General features: G+C 32.5%; 1 protein-coding gene and 1 non-coding gene across 7 annotated transcripts in view; one reads left to right on the top strand and one right to left on the bottom strand.

The window, feature by feature from the left end:
* The window catches only part of EPHA5 (EPH receptor A5), a 320,717-nt gene that overhangs the window by 191,782 nt on the left and 112,330 nt on the right, over positions 1 to 16,605 (bottom strand). The window lies entirely within an intron of this gene.
* Positions 12,723 to 12,856, top strand: LOC126032739 (small nucleolar RNA SNORA51). The gene has a single exon (XR_007503956.1). It is a non-coding gene; the product is annotated as a small nucleolar RNA SNORA51 (small nucleolar RNA).

Raw genomic sequence — 16,605 nt, forward strand, 5'->3', positions numbered from 1 at the left:
AACTGCATGTTTTTAATTCAAATATTTACCATGTCTATATGACTATAAAAGTAGTTTCGTGAGTTTTTTTCTTCCTACAGACTGATAGAACTATACTAAAACTGGGGTTCATTTTTAAAAAGTTAAGCCGTATTTAAAGGGCTTATGTATTTCCACCTGGCTCCTGAATGATAGATACAATTTCATCATTCAGAGCAAAGGGGATTGGACATCATCATTCACTAATGAAGCTGTTGGTTGGTACTGCAGCCTGATGTGTAAATAGCAGACGTAACTTCACCAGTATTTAAGTTACAGGAGCAGAGAATGTTTCTGAGTTGAGCATTGTTCCAGTTCTTTTAACTGACTGCTATGGAGTCCTGGAGCTTGACCACATTACAATTTTCACACTTAGCAACTGTAAAATTGTTAAAGCGATATCTTTCCACACGGTTTATCCTTTATTACTGCTAAGTTTGGCATACCACCTTAGTTACGGGCTTTAAATGCCACTTTCATCACTTCCCAGGGTAACCTTGGCCATGAAATCGGAAAATCAGATCATTTTCTGGTCCGTTTTCCTCTTTTTCTTTGGAGGAGATTAGATTTTGCTACGCTTGACTGACAAATCTCATTTAGGATTCAGGGAGAGGCCTGAGCCCCAACCTCATGAAGAAGTGAGAGGTGAGATGTCTTAGGCAGTGATAAGGAAAAAAAGGCCAATTTCAACTCATCACACAAAGGTAATTAGCGATTAATTCAAGCATTGAAGCTAAAATTACTCTTAGAAGTAAAAAGAATCTCTTAGTGCTAGGTCATATAGCATTAGGATCTTTATTATCAATTGTATCCAAAGGCTTTTATCTACATGTTTAGTTTTTATTTGTAGGTCTATTAAACAGTAAAGTACACACACAAATTACTTTATCTGATTGAGTGTACTCTATCATAGAAAAAAATCATATTTTCTTTAAGAATAAACACTATTACTTTAATATAGGTACATTTCCCATAACATAAACATAACTTAAAGTCAATTTGAATCTACTCAAAAATGTAGTCTTCATTGTTGAGTTTTAATCGTTTTCAGTTATTAGCTACTTTAGGGACATATCTACATTATAAATGGAAGAAATGTGACTATATAAAGTGTGAATAAGTTTGCATATCCCTCATAATTAGTACTATGTATTACACACTTAATTCAGAAAATAAGATTTCATACAGAAAATAATTGAAAATATCCGTGATGGCTAAGATGAGTTGGAACACTAACTTAAAATTGATTTAAAAAAAATACACTTATATGTGTGCGCAAGCGTGTGTATGTGTGTATATCATAAGTATTGAAGGAGGAACTGTACCAGAACTTGCTTGTTCACATTGGAAGATTTAAGTATACATAAGTAGAAGAAGAATGCTATCATGTGAATGAACTAGTTTTAACTAGCTTAATGTTGATCTGCATGTACCTTCCTGAACCTTAGTTCTTGTTTCCCTTAGTTTTATTTTCAGGATTACTAGTGAAACATTTTACATCATTGACATTCTGGTTACTTAAAAATGACCCTTTAGTTGTACTCAATTTCTCATTATATATTTAGTTTCTATTGTACTTCCTGATAATTTGTAGCTATAATTAAATACTTGGTAAACAAATAACCTAGTATTCCTTTCTAAAACATGTAGGAAGAAATGTGGATAAAAGTTTTTAATAATGTGCTATGCAAATTAATTTTAAAGATTGGAACATCTTATTTATAGCTCTGGCTGTACAAAATTGAAGACCTGGGCCGGAGCGGTGGTACAGTGGTAGGGTATTTGCCTGGCAAGTGGCTGTCTCAGGACAGACCAGGGTTTAATTCCCGGCATCCCTGAGCGCAGAGCGAGGAGTAATCCTTGAGCATCACTGGGTGTGGCTCAAAAACAAAAAACAAAAATCAAACAAACTAAAAAAAAACAAAAAACAAAAAAAATTGAAGACCATGGAACAAGTGTCAGGAAAGAGCAAATATTTTAAAATTAATCCTCAAAAATGTTTCAGTTATACAGCAATATTCACTATCCTAATAGCACTTGTGAAAACATAAGTTTAGTGTAATACTTATATAATGCATCTAAATATATTTGTTATTTTTCTATGCTACATAAATCAATTATATAAAGTTAAAAACTCACTGAATTGCATTATACTTTATTTGATACTATATTTAGCTGAATATGTTGGATTGGGTAAAAAAGAAATTATGATGTACCTAACTACCTTAATGCTCATTTAAAATATACTCCTCTCCTATTTCAATGCCTTTATTTCACATGCTCTTTAAAGAACACAATTATGTAAGATTTTTCAGAAATTTGACCTTCTGTAAATGTTGAATCTCGTGTATATGCATGTTAATATATACCATTAATATAATTACTGTTTTATTTCCACTTAATTTCATGACTTTATTAGTGGTTATAATTTTTGTAATAATACTAGTAACATCAGAAGAATTCAGTTATATTTTATTAATCGAATTATAAAATAAGCATAAAAGTATGTTAAAAGTTAGCATACATACATATGATAAAACTGTGATGCTCTTTGTCTAATTATCTGAATAATTTGTCTTAGTTAAGTTTTGTAGGTTGGTTACATAATAAATGGTGGGTATCCTGGATTCTTGGGAGTCTAAAACTAAATATATATTAACAAAATTTACACAATTTACCAAGTGTATTATAGTCCCAGTCAGCAAAAACATTTCAAAGATAGGGGAAATTATTTCCAGAAGTAAAATACTTTTCCCTAAGAAATAAATAACAAAGTTTTTCATGTTTTTATACACTTAGGGAATATATATTTTACATTTGGGTTGTTTAGCTTCTGTGTTTTAGCTTAATGTTTCAACATAACTTCATTCTTATTAATATAAAGGACTCTGTTTCTCTTGCTGTGAACATACTCTGTGACTGGCCAGCTTTACTATGATATATATTCAATAACAGGGCATACATGTTCAGAATTTGTAGAGCTTAAATAAACAAGGAGATGTGGCAAAATTAAATCCACTGGGAAGAAATATCTGAATGCTGTGCTTGAACCCATTATCATGATTTCAAAAATCTGTCCTGAAAAATATTGTTTTAAATATATAACTTAATTCTAGATCCTAAAATTAACCTGAAACAAAATGTTCACCCACCTCCAGTTATCTGCTCATTACAAAGGAAAAAAAAAGTGAATCTCTTCACCCATTCTTTTAAATTATATAATATACTTTCTGTTGGATTTCACACACATAATACAGTATATCAAAACACTGTTGAAAGCTATGTTATTTCAACAACTAATAAAAATGCAACATTCAGTTTACTACATTTTATTTTACTATTTATCATGAATATGCTCAAGACCACAGGACAAAATTAAAATGTTAAAAGTGGTATATTATTTTTAGAATTCCAAATAGAACTATTCATATTCAGAAAGGCAATGATTCTTTTATTAATTTCTGACTAATATCTATTTAGAAACACATTACGAGTTAGTTCCACATTTCTTATTTTGTATCTTAAGAAAGAAAAATATTGAAAACGAGGAGAGTAGTGCATTTTGAGGGTGGGTGTGTTGGGGTACATGCTAAGAGAAGTGAAATTGAATCCTTAAAATATGGTTTGTATGGCGCCATATAAACCAGTGCTACATCCATTTTTTAAGAATATGAATTTAATAAGAAAAATCATTTAAAAAAAGTAAAAGTCCACGCTTCCAGGAATTCACTTTTTACACTGAGCCATACTTGACATAATTTTAACTATACCTTTTAAAATAGTACTAAAGGAATTCTCTAACATCCATGAGTGTCTGCCAGCTTTAGCAAGCCCTCAGTAGGATGACATAATGTCAGAAAGATCTATATCCCAGATCAGATATCAGAAAGCATTCCTTGTACAGAAAACATATTTTTACTGACATATAAGTTTTGAAGAAGTCTATAGCCAATTTGATGGCAAGAGAGTTACGTGTTATTTCACCACCAGTCAGATTAAAAAGAAAGTCTCAAGAGATACTGAAAGAACTATTATGATGTCAATAAAATGTCTATGAGTGTCAGGGCTGAGCCAAGGACAATTCGCCCTCTCACTAGTGGAAGCCGTCACCTGCTGAGAACATTCAGGAGTATACAGCAGGCTTGAAAACTGTCTGACCATGAACAATGAAAATTTTCCTTTTCCTAAAACATGTGTGTAGTATAGTAAGTGTGTGTATTTATAAATAGTGGATTGGAAGGAATACACTATATGGCTAACACTAACAGTATCTTCTGATTTGGTAGAATTAATTTATTATTGTTATGTGCATAATGATCCAGCCACATGATAAATTTTTCATAGAATTTGGAGAAATCAAAGAACTCTCTGTACTAATGTAATGCTGTTAATTGACATCCAAATATAAAATTAATGTAAATTTATACTTTATATTTAATGCTATTACCAGGTATAAATAAAAATTAGTATAGATTGTAGCTTCAGCATTACTTAGTTTTATTCTACTGAATATTATCCCAGAAATAGAACTAGTTCTATTTTTGTTATATTGCATTGGATTTGACCTGGATAAATATTTAGTACAGGATATCACAAATAATAAGCATTTTTTATTAAAAAAACTTTCAATAATGTTTTTATATAGAGTGTTTTTGAAGCTTTATGTTTGTTTGTTTTGGCTTTTGGGTTTAAAGCAGTGGTACTCAGGGGATACCCCTGGCTCTGCGTTCAGAAGTCACTCCTGGCAGGCACTGGGGATCATATTATGATAGGGATGCCAGGATTCGAACCACCATTTGTCCTGGATCAGCTGTATGCAAGGCAAATACCTTACCACTGTGCTCTGTCTCTGGCCTTGAAGCTTTTTTTCTTGCTATAAAAATTGCTCACTGGCATAAATTCTGTTACATTCATTTGAGAAATTGAGGTCAGATTTTTCCTAATACCTATCTGATGGTGTGATGAAGTTTAGAAATATATTAAACTCTAAATTTTATTAATGAAATTGTCAAAAATATGCCTGATATATTATTGAATAGACAGCTAAATGAAATTCTACTTGAGACACTGGGAGGGTATATTGGACACATTGCAGGTGGTGAAAGTGCAGTAACTGTATTCTATGTATTTAATTTAAATATTTTATTTAACTAAAATCAAGGACAAGGAAGAGATTAACATAAAAGAGATTATGTCAGAAATCGTCTCATGTTTCACTTAAACTGGTTTTACATGTTTAATCTACCATTATTTTTACACGCCCCCATTGTCACAATCTGAGAAGTCTGGTTATGCATATCTGGCTGGGCACAGATACATTCATAGTTATAAATGAAGAAATAAATAATGGAGATTTTTAACTGTTATCAAAAGTTACAGTAGGCTGCAAAATTATTTAAATCATCCATAATTATTTTAAAATTAAGTTTATCAATTTTCATATGACTATCGTAAAGAAACATTTTTAGAATATGTATTATGAACCCATTATTCATTTAAGCAATGAAGTACCAGTAGAAAAGGGAACATAGATATAATCATAAAGTCAAATTCATATGGTTCATCTACTTAAGTCATATATTCAAGAGATCAAAGAAAGAGAAAATTCATGGATACAAGTAAACAAGCAAAATAAGAATTTCTAATAAACAAAAAGTCATTAAGAGGAATTAGAAGCATTGGGCCAGAGCAGTGGTGCAAGCGATAAGGCGTCTGCCTTGCCCACGCTAGCCTACGACAGACTGTGGTTCTGTCCCCTGGCATTCCATATTGTCCCCCAAGCCAGGAGCGATTTTGAGCGCATAGCCAAGTGTAACACCTGAGCATCACCGGTTTTGGGTCCCCCAAAACAAAACAAAACAAAAATATAAATAAAAGAGGAATTAGAAGCAAGGTGAGCTAAAGACATTTCAGGATGACAGGATATATGTTGCAACATTTTCAAAACCAGGCTACAACTGTGCATAAAAACAGAAGGAGCAGTAAAGAGTCAATAATCTAAGGTACCAACTATAAACACACAAACAAAAATGTCAATATCCTACATCCTGGTTTATTATTGGAATAATTCTAAAACTATAAGCCAAAATTCTTTCTAAACTCCTCAGACAGTTATTTCCATCTTTCTTCATTTACTATGCTTACCATAATAAAGTGTGAATATAATAAGGATATGAGATAACACCTGCATCAAGTTGGTTTTGATCTGTATTTAAATTTCTCATAGTTAATTGATAAAATTGAAACCAAATACACACTAGAGTTGTTTAGGAAGAAATGAAATATAGTCTTTTCAGACTATTTCATTTGTACTATTTCTCATTTGGTTCATTTGCTGTTCCTCATTTTAAGCATGTATAAATGAACATATTTATATATAGCATGTCTCAAGCATGCTGAAACTCTATGCATAGTAAGATAGAATTTTTTTAAATATATTCCATCATTTTAGAGATTTACTCTTATTTCTTTTAAAAAGAAAGCATGGTAATCGTAAAGCATCCAATGCTGGATTAAAAATCTAGATTTATTTATAGTTGCTATTTAAATTAAGGTGAAAGCTTCGCTAAACAAAATTAGATTAAAATTATTGGAAAACAATAATAATTGCTTTTGAATGGTAAAATTTTCTGATACAGCATTTTTTTTTTGGTAACTTAAATGTCCTCTAAGATAAAGCCTTCGTTGCCAATTTCACCACTTATATCTTTCTTTAGCCACTTCAGATTTCTTACACTCATTTACTTATGAACAGTTACTAAAATTAGAGTCAAGGGTATCTAAAGCTCACAAAACAGAGACTTTTTTCATAAGTTTGAAAACCATTTCAAAGTAAATCTGTAAGGATTTGAATGAAAGCACTAAAATTGCCATTTGCCAAGGTTGTCACACCAGCAGTGAGCAGTGAGATTCTACCTCCATGGTGTAGTATCTAAATCAGACAGCTCCTCCTGAGCAGGAACTCATTTGTTTCATGACGAGTTTTGTGAATTCTGGTCTCCTATCAGCAACCTTAAGGTCTCTCAGTGGTCTGGTCACAAAACAGTGTTTTCACAATAATTTTACAAGCTCTTCATTTTTAATAAATATTAGCCAACAGAGCTCTCTGGTTTGGATTCCTAGTGTTATAAGCCTGTATAAGACATGGACTTATGAGAAAACCCCCGTGGATGTGTGGTTGTGATGAAGGATTTTAAAATGTCTTAGGGGAAAAAAAAAAGAAAGAAATGGTGCCAGCTTCTAAACTGAATTAACTCATACCCAGAAACTGCAAAAGAACATTTTTGAGCTGATTTTGTAAGTGTTGACAGGCTTCTTTCACATGGATAATATTTAACATAATGAAAGTCTTGATGATAAAAGAAATGTATGCTTTACCTATATATGCATTAAATTTTTTTCATTTATATTTTTAGAAATATTAAGAAATATAATTATATGATTATAGTAGTGGACCATAAATTCATGGCCTAATTTCATAAACAACCAATAGTATGATGATCAACATAATGCTGTATTCACACACTAAAAATAATTCAGCAAGGAAGATGTATTTCTTCTTTTTGTTGTTTTTATTTTTTTGTTTTTATGGGGTTCACACCATGCAGCGCTCAGGGGTTACTCCTGACTCTATGCTCAGAAATTGCTCCTGGCAGGCTCAAGGAACCATAGGGGATGCCGGGATTCGAACCACCGACCCTCTGCATGAAAGGCAAATGCCTTACCTCCAAGCCATCTCTCCAGCCCCAGAAGGTATATTTCTATGGAAGTGGCTGGCTTACAGAAGTTTCCAATTTTATCACTCCTTATAACTTACAATATAGTTCATTACTTCATATAAAATAGATTATATCATGTGGTCCCCAAATAGTTCAAAGAATGCACAACAACCACTTGACCACTTTTACAAGCCTTTTTATAAGCTTTTTCAATACGGTTTTATGAAAAAGACATATTGAAGCATATTATTTTTATTTCTGTAGAATGATTTCTATGAAGTTTAATGATATAGTTTTCTAAAAGTTGGTCTTCTATACAAAAGAATGTACTTTACTATTCTGTATTATAATTTATTTTCACATTACTTAGATACAGATGATTTTGTTTTATTTTACTATTCTAAATATTTTACAAATAGTTTTTATTCAAAATTACAATTTTATTTGAAGACATGCAATAAAATTATTAGTTTAAAATAATTACTACTTCTATGATTAACATCCTTTCCTTTCATTCACCAAAACTATAAGGTGGTTATGGAATACCACCTTTATTCATTTTATTTCAAATTTTAAGTATATTATGTTGTTCACAAAGGCAAAGGTGCAGATAAGATAGAAAACACAAGTACAAAGTGGAAACCTACTAGTATATATACTAATAATTCCTGTCATTTTCAAGAGCTAAAAGAAGTTCTGAAATAAATAATATAATGTAGGATTCAGATAATATGCTTTCAAAGCTTTAAAAGCTATTACATATTTTAAATATATAGCACATTGATTATGTTCGTTGTTCAATGATCTCTTGAGGATCTTTCACTTATAAAAGTACTCTGTCCTTAGGGACTGGAGAAATAGCATAGCTGATAGAACATTTGCCTTGTATGCAGTCAAACTGGAATTGATTCTTACATACCGCACAGTTCCCCAAGCTATCAGGAGGGATTCCTGAGCACAGAGCCAGGAGTAAGTCCTGAGAACAACCAGGTGTGATACCTCCAAAATAAAAAAATATATAAAAAATACCAATACTTTAGTTGCTTTTTCCTGCACACTATTAAAACTGTAAAAATGTAAACTTAGCTTTCATTCTTTAAAATTTTTTCAGAAAAATATCAAAAGTTTTTTAAGACTTAATAGTCTTTAAGACATTTATTAAATATAAATATTAGTAAGGCAAGAATGAATTTAGCAGTTTCAAACCAGGTAGTCATTTAAAGGTGAAAATTCAAGACCTTCATCTTTAATTTTTCTATTACCAAGAACAGCATTATTTATGGCACATATTAATTATAACAATACAATTTTCCTATTTTCTCTGTATTTAAAAAAATATGTCTGATCAAAGAAAACCAAGAGTTCACAGATGCTTGTACCATGAAAGTAGAATTTAAACAAGTGTCATCTGCGGTCAGCCTTTAATTGAGTATAATTTGCTGATACTATCTACAGACATTAGGATATAAGGTATGCAGGGAAGGTCCTATTGTCCCTCAGTTGGATGTGTCAATCATAAGCAAGTGCAGGCACATTGTAGAATGCACTCAATATGCTGAGGCATGGCACAACCTAGTTGCAGGTGTTAGATATTTAGGCTATCCAGAGAGTCGTCCATTGATCACAGAAAAATTCCTAATTTTCACAAATATATAAATATATGAATTGAGTAAAAGTGAAGAAAAAAACAATAGGAGTATTAGGCCACTGAAATTAAGGCATAATTGATTTAAATGTCTCAACTCATCACCAGTTGTCTGTACCTCCATTATACTAAAAGCCAAATACATGCATTGATCCGTGGTATATTTCTTGGAAACCATATGGTAGAATAAACCACAGAAGGTTGCTACAGGGTGAAACCATTATAGGAAGTAAATTTTAAGAAAGATTGATATACCAACATATTGAAGATATGTGCAAATGCCTAGAAAAAAATTGGTTTTTGTATTCCATAAAGGACTATTTTGATGGTATCTCACTAGGGTGAAATATTAGATATTGCCAGTTAATATCCAGTTTAACAATATTTATAATGAATGTAATGAATAGTAAATAGCATAATTAACTATTAAAATAGCCATCACTTTCAACATATAAAAATCTGATTTTCTATTTGTTTGAAACTACTAAAGAATGCCACTCTTATTTCATCTATGTTTTGTGTATCACAAAGTATTTTTATTTTAACATTATAAATCATATATGTACATATATTTTATGAAATACATATAGAAGATATCAACAATGGCTAAGTTCATCTCCTATATATACCAGTTCTATTACTATAAATTTTATAACCCTTCCTTGCCACATGTATCAAGTTATTAAAAAAATTACTCGAGAATATCTGGTATTCTTCTGAAATGTCTAATATATTTTGAAGTGCTGCTGACCTTCCAAAGTAAATAAGTAATTATTTGAATGAAAAATATGCAGCATGGCCAATATTTAATAATGTATGTGTTAGGTTGGTATACATACACACTTAGAGAAAATAAAACAAAACAATAAGTGTCATGCCTCATAAAATGTTTCTAATCTGCATTATTGCTATACACAGTGTTTTCTATTAAAACTAATTTTGAAATACATTTGCAGTTAATTACACATTTTCATCCTACAACAAACCCTGAATTTTCCTGTAATTTTTCTTTTATTATTACATAAAATATATCACTATCTACAATATAGATAATTTAAAAATTTAGATGAAATTCTAGCAGATGTATGAAATATTGTGGGGAGAGTCACTTAACATTCTGCATGTCCAATAGCAATAACTAGATGGCATTTCAATAGGTTACTTAAAATTTACTGTAAGAAAATAAGTTTTACATTTCTATCATTTTATTTCCAGAAAAAAAGCTGCAATATATTTGGTAGTCTATTTGCTAATTAGTAATGCTTTCCCCAGCTAAACCTTATATAATCAATTGCTATAAAAGTTAACTTTAATTGGTGTCTACTATAGAGAATTTCATGTCATTTTAGTAAGTATTTTTTATCTTTCAAAATTATATACGGGAATAGTAAATGGCCAACAAGAACAGAAACTGGAGAACTAGTTGTCAGTAGAAAGTTTACTTCAGGGGTGAGGAGGAGAAATGGGAGTAGAATAAGATGGAAATGAACATGAGACAGTGGTATAGAGAGGTTGACACCTGGTGTAGGTGGGTATAAGAAGGCTTTATGTATGAAACTTTACACTTAACGGTTCTGTAAACAAAAGTGTCTAAAATAAATTAAGAGATATATAGGGCTGGTGAGGTAGTACAATGGGTAGGATGCTTGCACAGCAGGAGTGCAAACAAAATTTAATCTTCAGCACCCCATATATCAGCCCTACCCAAACACCTCTAGGAGTGATACCTGAGTGCTAGCCACTGTGGCCCCAAAACAAAAGATTTAAAAAAATTTTTTAATTTTGCTCAGACTCTACTTTATTCTACTTCAATATATTTGATAATATTTAAAAAAGGTAACAATCAATTACTGTTTTTTATCATTTTAAATAGAAATCTAATACTTTAAATAATATTTTGCTTTTATAAAATACAGAATACTTGGTTATATTATGTGGCACTAGAAATAAAACATCAGAATTTAGTCACTTTTAAAAGAATAAAAAGACCTTGAAGAGAAAAAGTAGAGCAGGGAAGTCACTTTACTTATTTGTAGACTACTTTAGTCAATTCCCAGTAATGCATGCGATTCCTTTAGCACTGCAAGGAGATATCTCAGAGCCAAGTGTAACACCTCCTTACTGCAAGATGTGCCCCCCCCAGCTCAAAACCTCCAAAATATAAGATAAAAAAATCTTTAAAATCTAGTCAAATATACTTAAATTAAATACATACCTTACATTAAAATACATCAAAAATGTTCGCAGAGGATGGTTCACATTAGAAATAAAAATTTAATTAACAAAATTATATTTATTTAAATTAAAAAAACATTTATAATTTCAGATACATTATGATCAACCTTTGTTTCAAACTTGACTTCTGAGATATAATAATGATTATTTCCAACTCATTTTTTCTCTCTAATGATTTTATTCGAAATTAGTATGTCAGAAATGATGCACTGTTAATTTAGTTTGTACCCTTGAATCTCACTTTTTTCAACATTTTTCATCTTTTCTTTAATAATTTCGCTGTCCTTTGCACTACAAAGGGACCCCTTGTCGGGGCTCTACATTTCCAACATAGAAATATGAGAATTAAGAGCTTTTTATCCCAAGGAAAACAGTAAGGTCTCTCATTCTAGTTAGTAATTCCATCCATGCAACAGCATTGTTCAATATACATGTCACAATATAATAACAATCAAAAAGTATCAAACAGTAGTTTTTGTACTAAACACACAGTTCCCTCTTGGATATGGATATAAATATTATGTAGGGCATCACAGCACTTCATATTCAGTTGCAATGCACAAAATATTGCATCACAGGTCCCTGTTACAAAACCAAGGAAAGCATTTAAAAAAGATATCAGAAATACCTTTCACGATGAACATTTTTTCAGAAATAAAGGTTAGAATGTCAATGGTAAATATTTGCTAAATCAACGCCATGCCATTTTCATCCTCACATAACATCTTTTTCTCTTTCTTCTTTGCTTCTTTGCTTAATGGAAATCTAGAGGCAGCACATTGCTACCCCAAAATAATTCACAGAATTCACACAGAGGCACTAAGGGCAGGGACTCCTTAGTTGAAAGGCAACATGAAACAATTTCTGGTTAGCAATGTTTGTTCATGTTCAGTAAATGCTTTGTCTCTATTGCATCAAAGACTTGTCTAATAGAGATGTAATGCAATGTACAGGACACTAATGATTAGAAATTGTCCTTTTTTAACAACATCACAGCATTATTTAAATCACTTACTATATACTGCTTTTGGGGATAGAAACATTTTTATACATCTGTATTTTTTTATAAATCCTTTTTATAATTCCTTTAAAAAAGACAATTTCAAGGCCTCCCAATTCTTACCACAGGCTGTGTTCTTTACACTGATCTTATAGAAAGAGGAGATACAGTAAATGCACCCCCATATACACCTCAACCCAGGCCCTTTGTCTGGTCTGTATTGTAAACTGGGGAACAAAAAAACAAAAACAAAACAATTTCGGTAAACTTCATATATGATGGTTCTATACATTTCACATACCTAATGTAAAGGAATCTCTCACTTCTGGTACATTAATTCATACTCTAAAAGTCTAGGAATTCTACAATCTTAATAATTCACAAATGATTGCAAATACCTACATCTAAAATGATATAGAAGTCAAACAAACAAAAAGCACAATATTTCTTTTTCTGTGATAAGATAAAACTGTTTTAGTTTCTTGAAAAGTTTTAGTTATGTATTTTGTATGAGTCATAAATGGATGAATTTCATTAATTATCTGTCATTAGAAATGACTATTTACTAGATCCATCATGCAATAAAATTTCAACTGTCAGTCAATTGGTTCAAACACTGATATTCTTACATTGTGTTTTTTGATTTTGTTTGGGGCAACAACTTTCAGAATTAGGGCCTATTTCAGGAGGTTATGTGCCATTCCTCACAATTCTTGTGGAACCCTGCAGTGCCAGGGTTTAAACGCGGTTCTCATAAATGCAAAGCATTTTGCTCCAGCCCATTACATTATCTTTCTAACCTAGGATCTGAAAATTTTTATTAAGTGTTATTATTTTGTCTTGAAATAAACTGTCAAAAATTCAAACTCTGATCATCAAAAATAAAATGTTTTAAATGGCTGGCATATCACCACATTTAGGTTAATTACCGTTAACATCAGACTTTAAACTCTGAGTAACTTAATCTGAAAAGAAAAAGCGACAGCTTTATAGAAAGGCTCTGATAAAAAATGTTCTAGTCTGGGTGTCTGACTGGTATGTGGGGGGCTCTGGGCAGGACAGCTAGCCACAGGTCCCCTGGGCTGAACTCCTAGTCCAGGGGGCCAAGATCCCCCCAAACCTGGTGGGTCTTCAGGGCCACGCCTGGTTAATCGGGCCCTGGGGGGAGGCGGGGGAGAAATCCCGCCCTTTGCATCCCAAAACTGCAGAGGCACGGCTGGGCTCAGACCACTCCACATGCCAGGATTTCTGGGTGCTTGACTGGTATGTGGGGGGCTCTGGGCAGGACAGCTAGCCACAGGTCCCCTGGGCTGAACTCCTAGTCCAGGGGGCCAAGATCCCCCCAAACCTGGTGGGTCTTCAGGGCCACGCCTGGTTAATCGGGCCCTGGGGGGAGGCGGGGGAGAAATCCCGCCCTTTGCATCCCAAAACTGCAGAACCGCGCGGGGGCTAGCGCCCTGGCGCGTACTTCATATATTAAGTGTATTCCTACTGTTATGTTACTTTTTACGTATCCAGAATCTTTATTATGTATCGTGCCCTTTCCCACATCCCTACAAAGCTCTTTTTTATTCCTTTACTCTCTATCCCCCCCAAACATCTCTAATCTACATTACTCTTTTTAATCAGTAGTGTACAAGCGTTATCACAGACCAAAGCCGTGCATTGTGTGTAACAACCCCAAACTGTTTCAAGATACATAAAATGGACACGTATTTCTTTAGAATATTTTGGTTTTTTTTTCTCTGACAGCTATAATTCTTACTAAATGTTGTCTTATATAGTGACGATTCTAACCGCTTTTCTTCTTCTCTTTTTGAGCTGTTTAACAAGGAATCTTAGAGAAAGAGTCCCCCAGATTAATGCTTATGATTGAACCATAATTGTTCTTATCACCCCCTTATGGGCCAAGAACACCACGTGGCATTGCTCCTTTTTTGCATAGGCACATTAAAATGGGAAAATACTATACATAAAAATAAGATCCTATCTAATAGAGATTGGTACAGACTAATCTTATAGTGCAAAGGGACCTTACACCCTGAACATTGACATAATGACCTGGCACAGACCTCAGAAGAAAGGGCATTCCCCTGAACCAGGGAAGCCATCCACAAAACATCCAGGCTGGTCTATAGCATCACCTGGAAGCAATCCTCTACCAAGGAAGACTCTACACTGCTCAGACATTGTTCTGCTCAAAAGAGACTTCCATTAACACTGAGAAGACTTAACAACAACAACGATTTGCTTACAGGACAGGGCTCCCTGCATTGCCCTTTGATTGTAAGGTGAAACCAGAGGACGCTCCACATCCTGACTTCAATGTTGGATATACAGATTCCAGGATCTTAAATACAGAAGCTTGATACCAACAACAGAGACTGTGTGAAAAATATAAGTGTGTTGGCACTACAGACAATGTCTTGGATTGGACGATCTAGCTTGCCTGGAGCCTAGAGTTGGTCTTGTGCCAGGAATCTTCAGGGGTCGGGTCTTTTTGTATTTAGGCCAAGGTTATTTCTTTCCATGTCCCTCATATTTTGGTGGGCCTATGCAAACAACAATTGCCACTCTAACACCATTTTTGCTGTGCTCCTTTGACTCTAATCCTTAAAAAGAACCCAGTTAAGATTTGAGGTCAACTTAAGCTAATATGCATGAATATGGAAATGTAAAAAAAAATGCTATGCCTGTAATGTTTAAGGAGTTATGTAAGTTTTATGGCTTTAGATTGCCTTGTGCGCTGTTAAGAAATATTATAGTGTGTTACAATCTTAATGTTCTTTGGATGAAATTTCAAAGTTGGGATATCAGCAAGGGGACTTCTGAGAATTATGTTATGTATTGTCCTTCCACTGTAACTTTACCTTGTCCTCTTTCTTTGCATCCTTGTTCTCATAATTACAAATAAAAAATTAAAAAAAATGTTCTAGTATAAATTGATATTAAAAGCTGAACTCTGTCAGTATACAGTATTCTGGAATTCAAAATTAAATAAAATAGAGTGAAACATTTAAAATGTTTCATATAGAAATACAGCATGTAACACTTTAATGTATAAAATAATACTTTGCAAAATTCACTATACATACACTGGGATTGTGTCTAAGAACTAGAGTTTGAGGAGTATGCCCTACTTAGCCAAAGTGAATCTCCAAATACAGATGTTGGAAATAGGAAAAAAGACACTCATTAATATTGTATACTCCTCTGTGATGTTGTCCTGTACTCAGTTGTACACTGATCCTTTGTTTTTAATCTCTTATTTAGATTCTAACTAAAAAATATCCTTCACCTTAACTGTTTCTCAGAGGTATAATGAATTATTTGCAGTTTTCATACTCAATATCTTCGTATAGCAACAATGGTTATTTCACATTCAGGAGTTCCCTACACTAAAATAATAAATTGGTTTAAGTCAGAAATGTGCTTTATTTCATAAAAATTCTCTTTTCTCATAAAAAAATAGTAATGAAAGGGTCACATATTTTAACTGCTCAAGATAAAATGTTTCTTTGCTCTTCTTATGGCAAGTGTCTCTTTCAAGTAGACTTAAAAGCTACTGGAATTCAAAATCATTTTTTTCTCACATTTGTCATTTGATTTTGTTTTTGAATTTTTTGAATTCAGCTGTGTTCAAAAAACCATAAGCAGTGCTGGAGATCAAATCCAAATCAGACACATGCAAAAGGAAGCATTTTAATTCCTATAATAACTTTTCTGGCTGAAAAAGCAGCAATCTTATCAGAAAGTAAAACACCTTTAAGATGTAATTCCAAAGTAGTTGTCGAAGGAATAGCATGAAAATATATATTTTTTCTTAGACAGTGAGTATGAAGATTCATTATAGCTTTTTAACACAATAATTAAATATTAAAAACTATTGTGTTTGATTTAATAATCTCCAGCCAAGGAAAATTCTGTCCAGAATTTAAAATATTATGTTTATGATTAGTCATAAAATATTTAATAACAGTATTATATTT

This window comes from Suncus etruscus, chromosome 16, assembly GCF_024139225.1.
Source record: "Suncus etruscus isolate mSunEtr1 chromosome 16, mSunEtr1.pri.cur, whole genome shotgun sequence".
In the NCBI taxonomy this organism is placed as follows: domain Eukaryota; kingdom Metazoa; phylum Chordata; class Mammalia; order Eulipotyphla; family Soricidae; genus Suncus; species Suncus etruscus.